The following is a 12010-nucleotide window of genomic DNA, read 5'->3' on the forward strand; positions in this document are numbered from 1 at the left end:
GCCTACCTTCATGCTTCCAGCAAGCTTAGAAGAGAAAAGAAGAATGTAAATGTAAATATTAGGATAAATGTGAATATAAATGGCAAGTAATTTTCCTTGTCCCAAAAGGATTTCCTTGTCCCAAAGGCATTATGCACACAAAATGCCAGAGTACCCAGAAGATGACAAATAAGTGGTCCACAAAGAGGGTTAGGACCTTGGTTGTCCCACCTTTTTCTAAGGTTCTATAATAACAACCATATATTAGGGAATTGTTTCAATTTGAACAGGTAATTTGAAAACCTATTACCTTTATTATTTTTTTAGCAACAATGCATTTATATATCAATATGGAGAGTGAGCAGGTTGAGTTCAGCAGCACTAGGATGGGAGCTTCTTTGCAGACGTGGAAAGGCCATTCCGAAAGGACATCAGATAATCAATGTTCCCGAAGTGAGTTTTGCTTCTACCTTGCCAAGATGCTGTGTCTTGGGCTGAAAGAAATGTCTCCTTAGACCTGGATAGGTGATGGGGGTTCACCAAGGCGAGGCTGCTTCCTCACTTGCCCATGCAAAGGTCAGTCGTTTCCACCAAAGCCAGCAGTGAAAGGGCCCCCTAGCTCAGCTGTGCTGCTGTCTCCTCCCACCGACCCACCTGTAGTTTGGGCAGGTGTCCCCGAGGTCCCTTGGTGGACAGAGGGAACAGAAGGGCCCCCTAGCACAGCTGTCCTGCTGTGTCCGCCCTCTGACCCACCTGTCTTTTGGCCAGGTGGGCCCCAAGACCTTTGATGGGTGGAGGGAACTAAAGCGCCCCCATGCACAGCTGTGCTGCGGTGTCCTGCCAGCAAACCACCTGTGTTTTGGGCAGGTGGGCCCTGGGTCCCTTGATGGGCAGAGGGAACTAAAGGGCCTCCTGGCCCAGCAGTGCTGCCATCTCCTCCCACTGAACCACCTGACTTTCGGCCAGGTGGACTCCAGTTCCCTTGGTCTAAAGAGGGAACTAAAGGGTCCCCGTGCCCATGTTGTGTGCTCTCACCTCCCACTGCTCTTGCACTAGGCATACCCTGGATGGTTGGTGTCTGTGGAACAGAAGTGATGCTGTCTCTTCCGCTTGGCCCTTCCCCAAAGTTCAGAGCTCCAGACATGGAACTGGGTCGTGGGGTGGGCACACTGACCCCACAGCCTGTCATTCCCTTCAGGGCTGCAGGTCCTGTAAAGACAAGTAGTCCTCTATCAGTCTTTGCACCCAGTGAGCTGCTATCCCCAGTGCTGGGCATCCCCGTGGCAGTAGCAAAGCCAGGAGTCAGGTTTGTGTCATTGGCGGCAGCACCTGTGTTGTTTCCATAGGCCCTCTTGGTGCCGACAGGGATCCCAAAGGTGAAAGGTGGGGGTGTGAGTCCTGAAAACACTGGTTCTGTCATGCTGCCCCTGGGTGGCTGGGCAGCAGGAGAGCTTACACCTGCAGCTTGTGGTGGTGCTGCCAAGTTTGCCAGAGAGTAAGTGGGGCCAAAGCTGGTGGCTCCCAGCTGCTGCCCGATGGAGACCCCAAATGTAGGCTGAGGAGCAGCTCCTGGTGCAAACGGTAAGGTATAAGTTGCAGCTGGGGTCCTGGCTGGCTGTGACATCAAGCCAGTGCAGACTTGGCTTCAGGCAGTGCTTCCATTCCGCCATGTGTTTGTAGAAGTAGGAAGGGCATTGAGAAGTGGCAAGATGTTCTTCCAGGAGACGGGAGGAGACTGGTGATGGATGACAGCCTGCGAAGGGGGTGTGGTGTCCATAGGCTCAGGATCAGATGCAGCCTTGGACACTGGGTGTGCCAAAATGCTGCCAGCTGGACGGAAGGTGGCCAGAGATGCAGTGATGGGGAAGCCAGCAAAGACAGGAGGACTGCCAAAAGTGGCTCTCAGCAGCTGTCCTGGAGGGGCCCCAAAGATGGGCTGAGGCGTGATTCCTGAGCCAAAAGGAGGGGTGAAGATTGAGGTGGGTGCACTGCCCTTAGATGCACGTGGGCCGATGGAGCCAGGCGCCTTTGCAGAGGGGGTCCAGTTCATACTCTGATGGGCTTGGGGAAATTGGAAGGAATTCCCAATGGGGCCTGGGGGAGACCTGAAAATGACAGCCAGGGAAGAGGGACTGGTGTCCATAGCCGTTTCCCCAGAATCTGAGGCAGGCTGGGAGGCCCGGTGTGGAAATAGGCTGGCCGTGGTGGTGGTGGAAGAGGCCATGGGAGCAAGGAGGGGCTGGCTGGTGAAGCCAGGGGTGCTGGTGCCAGGGACTATGAGTGGGGTCGGTAAGATGAAAGGCACGGGGTCTACACACATAGGGGTGGGTGACTGATTCTGAGGGTGGTAAGATTAAAGGCATGGGGTCTACACACATAGGGGTGGGTGACTGATTCTGAGGGTGGTATGATTGGAGAACAGGGTTAAAGGGCTAGGAGGTGTAGGGAGGTGAGACGTCAAAGGTGTCGGAACTGCAAGTGAGGGTGGAGGGCCGCTGTTCTCAGGAAGGGGAACCTGAGGGAGGGGATTGAATCTAAAGGGAGACAGGGATTGTGTGGGAACAGCCAGAGGCGAGGTAGGAAGTGGTATTTGGTCAGGACTAGTTGGTGTAGGGGGAGGTACAGGGCTAGACAGGGTTGGGGACCTGGCATGGGGGTCACTTGAATCAGCTACTGCTGTGGAGGAACTGGCCGGAATCGGCAGGGTGACTGTGGCTTGGGTCAAGGCCCTTGCATTCTGCGCAGTAGGCAGAGAGCAAGAAGGGGCAGGCTCAGCGACACTGCCCTCTATCGTGCCCTCAATTTCATCCTCCTCCAAGATGGTATTGTCCTGTTTTGGCTCAGTCTTCCTCTCCAAGTCTGTATCTTCGGGGCTGGCTACCCAAGGAAGCTTCTGAGGTGGGGGCAGTTCACCTCCACCCCACAACAGTGGCAGTGGCAGTGGCATCGCCAGCTTCCTTTTAGAGCGTCTGCATCTGGCAGGTGTGGGAGGAGGAGGAGTGCTGCTTGATGAAATAGCTGCAGGATTTTCTGCCGATGTCTCCTTCCCTGGCTGTGAACCTGGAGAGCTGAGCTGATGGCCTTCATCCAGCTGATGGTGCAGCCCCTTTGGAAGCAGGGGACAGGGTGAGACTGGGCCAGGGAGCCCTGCTGCACCTGGATCACATCTTCTGAGAGACCTTTCCTTAAGAGGATCAGAGCTGCACTGGAAGGAAGAGATCATTCTCTCCGTCTCCAGCGGCGTGGATGTGGAGGGCATATCCTCACTGCTCTGGGGTGCCCTTCTCTGACCTTCCTGCTCTCTGGTTTCTGTGTGATCCTCCTCCTCTATGGCCAACCCTTTGCTGTGGTCTCCTGGGCTCCTCAATTCGTCCTCATTTAGGCTGGGATGCAGGAGGTGGCCGGATGGCACTGGCCTACAGGGGACGTCAGCCTGTGCAGGTGGCAGACACGCGAGAGTCCATCTGTGCCCTGGTCGAGGAATCCTCACTGTCCCAGAAGAGGGGCCGAACATCTTGGAATTTCGAGGAGACAGCCGCGGCTTCTTCCGAGGATTCTCTCTGAACACAGATGGACGTACCCCTAGAGAAGAGCATTGGCTCAGCTGGATGGGATAGTTCCTCTTCGGGGCGATGTCAAACCCAGACTGTGAGTTCCGGCGACCATGGTTGAAGAGCCAGCGCACAGGGCTGGAGAGAGGCGCAGGGGCAGCAGGATGCTCCCGACCTACCACCAGCGGAACACAATGGGAGGGATGAACAGGTGGGCGACCGCTGGGCCCAGGGCAGCAGCTGCGCGCCAGGGGGCGTAGTAGCTTGGTCAGTGTATTCCCCACGAAGGGCAATTTCGATCGAGGGAGTGGAGTGTGAACCACAAGAGCGGTTGCCTAGCATCCAACTCCTCTGAGGCAAAGACCCAAATGGCACGGTTCAGCCAGAGCCGTGTGACAGCAGCATCACCGGGACATGTAACAATGGGAGGGTGCACGTGACATGGGCAGGGCAGGTGATGTGGGGTGGGGGGAGGACGCCTGGCAGGGGGAGGGCACTTGACAGCGGGAGGGTGCATGAGGGACAGGGACGAGTGCGAGAGAAGGTGTGGGAGAAAAGATGCCAAAGGGCAACAGTTAAGGCCCAATGGGGCTGCGAAAGGTTCTGGGGAGGACATGCCGTCCCTTGACCTGCCCAGATCCTGCACTGCACACATCATCCTTTCCAGGTACAGATGGATTTCTTCACTTCCTTGGACCCCTTCGGTGAAAACAACACCTCTTCTTGGGTCACACAAGTGGCAATGCCCAAAAGAGGAGCTCATTATTTTATATTATTTTTTAATATAAAACAGGTAACAGATACAATTTTTCTATGGATGAAAAGATTGCAATTTTTCTATGGATGAAAAGATTAGCTAGCTAATTAGCTAGCTTCCGGAGAAGAATAGAGCACTGGGGTATCTGAGGAGGGTCATGCATAAGGGATGGTATACTTTTAAATGAAATTGGTATTAATTTTTTCAGTTGTTTAGTGTACATGATGATAAATGCACTGAGATGGCTTATTGAATTCACAACTCAGATCTCTAGTTTAAACTGTTATTAAAATAATTTAATATTTTGAAGAGGTTGATTATCTTCTTTTCTACCTCAAAAGTACATTTTTTAATTGATTACTACCCAGCATCTACTTAACATTCTGTTTATAAATCTCCGTGGTACAGTCCTTATACCCTTGGTACATTCAGAACCAATTCCATTTGGAAAAAGTAATTATGACTGTGCTTTCTATATAAATGTTCTGTGATGCAAGAGAACAAATTTTTTCAGTCATCTTTTTTTATTTAATCTGTTTGAGTAGTTCAAAATGAATGTGCTTGGCAAATCAGACATAAATAAATAAAAAAAGAAAGAGAGAGAGAGAGAGAGAGTTGTTCAACGTGACCTTAAATCCTGTGGCTGTTTTTAAAAGCCACTGGTTAGCAACAAATTCTAGAATCTTATTTAATAAAAAACAAGTCCTCTTTGATTTGATTTCCCCTCTGGGATAGACTTTAAAATAATAAATATGCAGAGTGTGGTTTCTCTAATTTTATGAATCAGGGTCTTTCCTAACTGTATCTTCCGAAAGGCTGGTATTTTATTCAATAGTCTCAGCAGCTAACAGTCTCTCCATGGATGAGAAGAATGTTCCTTTGCAGTGGCTGGTTTCGTGAAATCCAGGTTTGAGAATCCCACTGTACCTTAGAACATATGGTGGGGCAGTTTGAGGTCCCTCTGTGAAGAGTCAGACCCCTGGAGACTTGGGAGCTACTGACAAACATCTTCCATTTTGCTTTATTCCCCTTGGCTCTTCCTTCTTCTACCCAACTCTCCAAGTGCCAGGACCCCACTAATGTGACCAGTCATATTTTTTATGATTTGTTTGAAATGTTTTGTATCATTAGTAAGGCTAGATAGAGAATATTAGGAACATTATGTACTATTTTCATCCTTTCAATTAATTTCACTCTACGCAAAGATAATCTGTAGGCTGTACGCTGATAATTTCACATTTATGCCAAAATAAAATGGTAAGATTATTCATTGAAGTCTTAATATAGATGTTCCTTAGCTTATCGATATCAATTAATACTGTTTATGGATGGGGCTTACTGTGTGCCAGGAACTGTTGTAAGCACAATCCATGTATTAATTCAGTCAATCCTCACACCAGTGAAAAAGAGAGTGCTTGGATTATCTCCACTTTACAGCTAAGAAAACTGAGACAGAGAGATAACTCAGTGAGTAAGTAACAGGGCTTGCACCCAAGGTCTGCTGACACACTGCACTCTTAATCACCACAAGACATTACCTTTCTGATTATTTGGTGATATGTTGGAAATATAACTGAGCTTGCATAATATAAAAAAAATTCAAAGAAATGAACTTTAATTAGTGAATCAAGCTCATTTTGCTCTCTTTTCATATAGTAAAATGTTACCCCTGTATTAAAACCTAGACTTTACAGTATAGACAAAGTCCTTAGTGCTAACTTCAAACCAGTAGAGTATAATCCATAATATTTTACAGATGGGAAAATTACAGCAAAGCAAAGTTGCCTGGTCAGAGAGTCTCCTAACAAGTAGTGCTTATTCTGTCCCCTGGCCCTAAATCTGAGCATGAGTCTGGATACTATGTCTTATAATCTGATTAGCAGGGAAACAGAAAAGTGCTGCTTGATAGTTAAGCATGAGACCTATTACTGTTAGCCACTTGATTTTCTTAATCTCAGTATCTCTTTTTTATACCAAAAGCTAATTTCTTGAAAAGTGACCAAAACAAATGTCTGCATAGTTTTTATGAGGACTTTACCTAGACTACCACACTGGGGCTAACCGAAGTAAGCCTGCTCCAAATCCATGCCCGTGCTTGCTTCTTCTAGAGGCTGGTTTCATGAATCTAAAATTGGTTTGCATTAAAACCAAATTTGGCTTGCAGCATAGCTAAAGGAAATAATGACTATGCAACGAAAGACTGAAATTAGCTGAATTTCCAAACAGATAAATAGTGAATTCATTAAGACATTTCTATCTGGTCGTGATTGTGTGTTACAGTGATGTAATGGCTTTATGGTCTTTAAATGATTTTAAGCCCTCAACTGCCTCTCCTGTATTTGGCTATTGGATAAAAACAAAGGATAGAGCACCCAGGGGATAACTGTTGAATTAGGTTAATTGGTTTGGGAGGAACTGGGTTAGTATTTCCTATGAAAAAGGAAGAAATAAAATTAGCAAGTCTAAATACTTAAGCTATGCTTAGTCATTACTCACTTTTTTTGTTGAAAATGTTAATCAGAATTAAAGAACATAAAAGAGGTGTCCTTGGTCAGATTTGAATTTGTCCTATATTATTATAAATTGCATCAAATTGGATTTTGATATCATACTAACGCATAGGACAGGACATATATGAAGAAAAAAGTCTCAGAAAAAAGTTCTGGCTGAAAGTCAAGGGAAATATGGAAACACCAGGAGAATACACTAGAGTTCAAGGCAAGTTGAGAGGTTCCAGACAATCAGTTAGGAACAACATTATCCGCAGAACCTGAAGAAGCGGGGAAAAGCAAGCAGGAGAACAGATGCAACGCACTGTGGACAAGAACGGTCCTTGATAGCTATGCCAAGCATGATTGTATTAGGGCTACAAGGAGAACACAGTGTAATCGTCCAGCAACAGAGTTTAGTGGGGATGGGGAGAACGGAGTTAATGAGTAGCCAGAGGGGCTACTGTGCTGAAAGGCAGCTTGGACACAGTCAGAGCCTGACAAAAGAGTGGCTCTATTGCTATCTCTAAATTATCTATCTATCTATCAATCAATCAATCATCTATTGAACCATCTCTCCGTCTCTCCATCTTTCTATCATCTATCTCTCTGTATCAGTCAGGGTTCTCCAAAGAAACAGAACCAACAGAAAATTACACACACACATGCTATACATCTATATTAAGAGATTTATTTAAGGAACTGTGTCTCTCATTGTGGGGGCTGGCAAGTCTGAAATTCACAGAGCAGGCAGCAGGCTGGAAATTCCATCAAGAGTTTTTGCAGTCTTGAATCCAAAATTCATAGTGGGGGCTGGCAGGCTGGAAACTCAGACAAAAGTAGATGAAGTGCTCTTGAGACAAAATTTCTTCTCCCCTCTGGAACCATCAGTTCTTTGCTCTTAAGGCCTCCAGTTGATTGGATGAGGTCCACCTACCTCCTTGAGGGTAATCCCTTTTACTTAAAGTCAACTTATTGTAGATGCTAATCATATCTACAAAATACCTTCATGACAACATCTAGGCTAGTGTTTGCCCAAACAACTGGGCACCAAATTAGCCAAGCTGATGCTACATTAATAATCTGTCTCTGTCTCTCTCTCTCTCTCTCTCTCCCACATCATCTATCACCTACCTACAATTGTACATCTAAAGGACGATGAGAATGGAATGCTAGTGGCTTGGCAAAAAAACTCTCCAGAACTACAGCACCAAGATCAGAGCATTTCAAAGCAAGAGGCAATGGGATATAGTTAAAAGAACATTGGAATGGGAGCTGTGAGTTCAAATTGCAGACTTGACTGTGTTACATGCTTATGCTTTGGACAAGTAACAGCTCTAGGCCACAGCCTCCTCTTCTGCAAGATTGAACAGGCTGGATTGGATGGGCTCTAAAGTCCTTTTAGATTCTAAGGCAAGATGAGTCTCAGGATTCTTGGATGAGTTTGAGAAGTAGGGAGGTCCTGCCATATGCTTTATTTTGCCACCCTGTGACCTCCAGTTTGTGTATATACAAATATGACTAAATTTTAATCTAGTGTTTCCAAATTTTCTTAAATTACTAAATCATCAGGGAGGTACATGGGAACATTTCATGTTTTCTTTTTTGGTCTTTATTCCATAGAATCCAACTTTCTTTGCTGTATATTGTCAACGTTCACTGCTGTTCTTGCAGTCATCCCTTCTTTTTTTTTTTTTTGGCTTTTAGAAAGGGGAATTTAATAAGTTGCTAGTTTACACTTTCAAGGCTGAGAAAATGTTCCAATTAAAACAAGTCTATAGAAATGTCTAATCTAAGGCATCCAGGGAAAGATACCTTGGTTCAAGAAGGTTTATGAAGTTCAGGGTTTCTCTCTCAAGTGAGAAGACACATGGTGAACACAGTCAGAGTTTCTCTCTCATCTGGAAAGGCACATAGGTGAACACAGTCAGGGTTCCTCTCTCATCTGGAAGGGCACTTGATGAGCACACCATCTGCAACCTTCTTCTCCTGGTTTCCTGTTTCATGAAGCTCCCTGGGAGACATTTTCCTTCTTCATCTCCAAAGGTCACTGGCTGGTGGACTCTGCTTCTGATGGCTATGTCATTCTGCTCTGCTCTCTCTGAATTTGCTTTCATTCTCCAAAATGTTTCCTCTTTTGTAGGACTCCAGAAACTTATAAAGATCCACCCAAGTGGGAGGAGACATGTCATCACCTAATCCAGCTTAACAACCACTCTTGACTAAATCACCTCTCCAGGGAGATGATTGCAGTTGAAAATATGTAGTATTGAATAGAGATCATTCTGCCTTTTTATGAAATGGAATTTAGATTAAACATGGCTTTTCTAGGGGATGTACATCCTTTTTTTATTATTATTAATTAAAAAAATTAACTAACACAACATTTAGAAATCATTCCATTCTACGTATGCAATCAGTAATTTTTAATATCATCACATAGATGTATGATCATCATTTCTTAGTACATTTGCATTGATTTAGAAAAAGAAATAGCAAGACAACAGAATAAGAAATAAAATGATAATATAGAGAAAAAAATAAAAATAAAAAATACAAAAAATATATAAAAAAAACTATAGCTCAGATGCAGCTTCATTCAGTGTTTTAACATAATTACATTACAATTAGGTAGTATTGTGCTGTACATTTTTGAGTTTTGGGATCCAGTCCTGTTGCACAGTCTGTATCCCTTCAGCTCCAATTACCCATTATCTTACCCTATTTCTAACTCCTGATGGTCTCTGTTACCAATGACATATTCCAAGTTTATTCTCTAATGTTGGTTCGCATCAGTATTTGTCCTTTAGTTTTTGGCTAGTCTCACTCAGCATAATGTTCTCTAGGTCCATCCATTTTATGACATGTTTCATAAGTTTATTCTGTCCTAAAGCTGCATAATATTCCATCGTATGTATATACCACAGTTTGTCTAGCCACTCGTCTGTTGATGGACATTTTGGCTGTTTCCATCTCTTTGCAATTGTAAATAATTCTGCTATAAACATTGGTGTGAAAATGTCCGTTTGTGTCTTTGCCCTTAAGTCCTTTGAGTAGATACCTAGCAATGGTATTGCTGGGTCATATGGCAATTCTATATTCAGGTTTTTGAGGAACCGCCAAACTGCCTTCCACAGTGGTTGCACCATTTGACATTCCCACCAACAGTGGATAAGTGTCCCTCTTTCTCCACATCCTCTCCAGCACTTGTCATTTTTTGTTTTGCTGATAATGGCCATTTTGGTGGGTGTGAGATGATATCTCATTGTGGTTTTGATTTGCATTTCTCTAATGGCCAGGGACATTGAGCATCTCTTCATGCGCCATTTGGCCATTTGTATTTCCTCTTCTGAGAGGTGTCTGTTCAAGTCTTTTTCCCATTTTGTAATTAGGTTGGCTGTCTTTTTGTTGTTGAGTTGAACAATCTCTTTATAAATTCTGGATACTAGACCTTTATCTGATATGTCGTTTCCAAATACTGTCTCCCATTGTGTAGGCTCTTTCTACTTTCTTGATGAAGTTCTTTGATGCACAAAAGTGTTTAATTTTGAGGAGTTCCCATTTCTTTATTTCTTTCTTCAGTGCTCTTGCTTTAGGTTTAAGGTCCATAAAACTGCCTCCAATTGTAAGATTCATAAGATATCTCCCTACATTTTCCTCTAACTGTTTTATGGTCTTAGACCTAATGTTTAGATCTTTGATCCATTTTGAGTTAACTTTTGTATAGGGTGTGAGATACAGGTCCTCTTTCATCCTTCTGCATATGGATATTCAGTTCTCTAGGCACCATTTATTGAAGAGACTGTTCTGTCCCAGGTGAGTTGGCTTGACTGCCTTATCAAAGATCAAATGTCCATAGATGAGAGGGTCTATATCTGAGCACTCTGTTTGATTCCATTGGTCGATATATCTATCTTTATGCCAATACCTTGCTGTTTTGACCGCTGTGGCTTCATAATATGCCTTAAAGTCTGGCAGCATGAGACCTCCAGCTTCATTTTTTTTTCCTCAAGATACTTTTAGCAATTCGGGGCACCCTGCCCTTCCAGATAAATTTGCTTATTGGTTTTTCTATTTCTGAAAAATAAGTTGTTGGGATTTTGATTGGTATTGCATTGAATCTGTAAATCAATTTAGGTAGAATTGACATCTTAACTATATTTAGTCTTCCAATCCATGAACATGGTATGCCCTTCAATCTATTTAGGTTTTCTGTGATTTCTTTTAACAGTTTTTTGTAGTTTTCTTTGTATAGGTCTTTTGCCTCTTTAGTTAAATTTATTCCTAAGTATTTTATTCTTTTAGTTGCAATTGTAAATGGAATTCGTTTCTTGATTTCCCCCTCAGCTTGTTCGTTGCTAGTGTATAGAAACACTACAGATTTTTGAATGTTGATCTTGTAACCTGCTACTTTGCTATACTCATTTATTAGCTCTAGTAGTTTTGTTGTGGATTTTTCCGGGTTTTCGATGTATAGTATCATATCGTCTGCAAACGGTGATAGTTTTACTTCTCCCTTTCCAATTTTGATGCCTTGTATTTCTTTTTCTTCCTAATTGCTCTGGCTAGAACCTCCAACACGATGTTGAATAACAGTGGTGATAGTGGACATCCTTGTCTCGTTCCTGATCTTAGAGGGAAAGTTTTCAATTTTTCCCCATTGAGGATGATATTAGCTGTGGGTTTTTCATATATTCCCTCTATCATTTTAAGGAAGTTCCCTTGTATTCCTATCCTTTGAAGTGTTTTCAACAGGAAAGGATGTTGAATCTTGTCAGATGCCTTCTCTGCATCAATTGAGATGATCATGTGATTTTTCTGCTTTGATTTGTTGATATGGTGTATTACATTAATTGATTTTCTTATGTTGAACCATCCTTGCATACCTGGGATGAATCCTACTTGGTCATGATGTATAATTCTTTTAATGTGTTGCTGGATTCGATTTGCTAGAATTTTCTTGAGGACTTTTGCATCTATATTCATTAGAGAGATTGGTCTGTAGTTTTCTTTTTGTGTAATATCTTTGCCTGGTTTTGGTATGAGGGTGATGTTGGCTTTGTAGAATGAATTAGGTAGCTTTCCCTCCACTTCAATTTTTTTGAAGAGTTTGAGCAGAGTTGGTACTAATTCTTTCTGGAATGTTTGGTAGAATTCACATGTGAAGCCATCTGGTCTTGGACTTTTCTTTTTGGGAAGCTTTTGAATGACTGATTCAATTTCTTTACTTGTGA

At 43.6% G+C, this 12010-nt stretch overlaps 1 long non-coding RNA gene across 1 annotated transcript in view; it reads left to right on the forward strand.

The window, feature by feature from the left end:
• The first annotated feature begins 4022 nt into the window (after positions 1-4022).
• Positions 4023-12010, forward strand: part of LOC143676537 (uncharacterized) — a 28315-nt gene continuing 20327 nt past the window's right edge. The window contains exon 1 of the long non-coding RNA XR_013172156.1: positions 4023-4197. This is a non-coding gene — a long non-coding RNA (uncharacterized LOC143676537). The remainder of the gene's footprint in view (positions 4198-12010) is intronic.

The sequence above is a fragment of the Tamandua tetradactyla genome, chromosome 3 (assembly GCF_023851605.1).
Source record: "Tamandua tetradactyla isolate mTamTet1 chromosome 3, mTamTet1.pri, whole genome shotgun sequence".
NCBI classification, from domain to species: domain Eukaryota; kingdom Metazoa; phylum Chordata; class Mammalia; order Pilosa; family Myrmecophagidae; genus Tamandua; species Tamandua tetradactyla.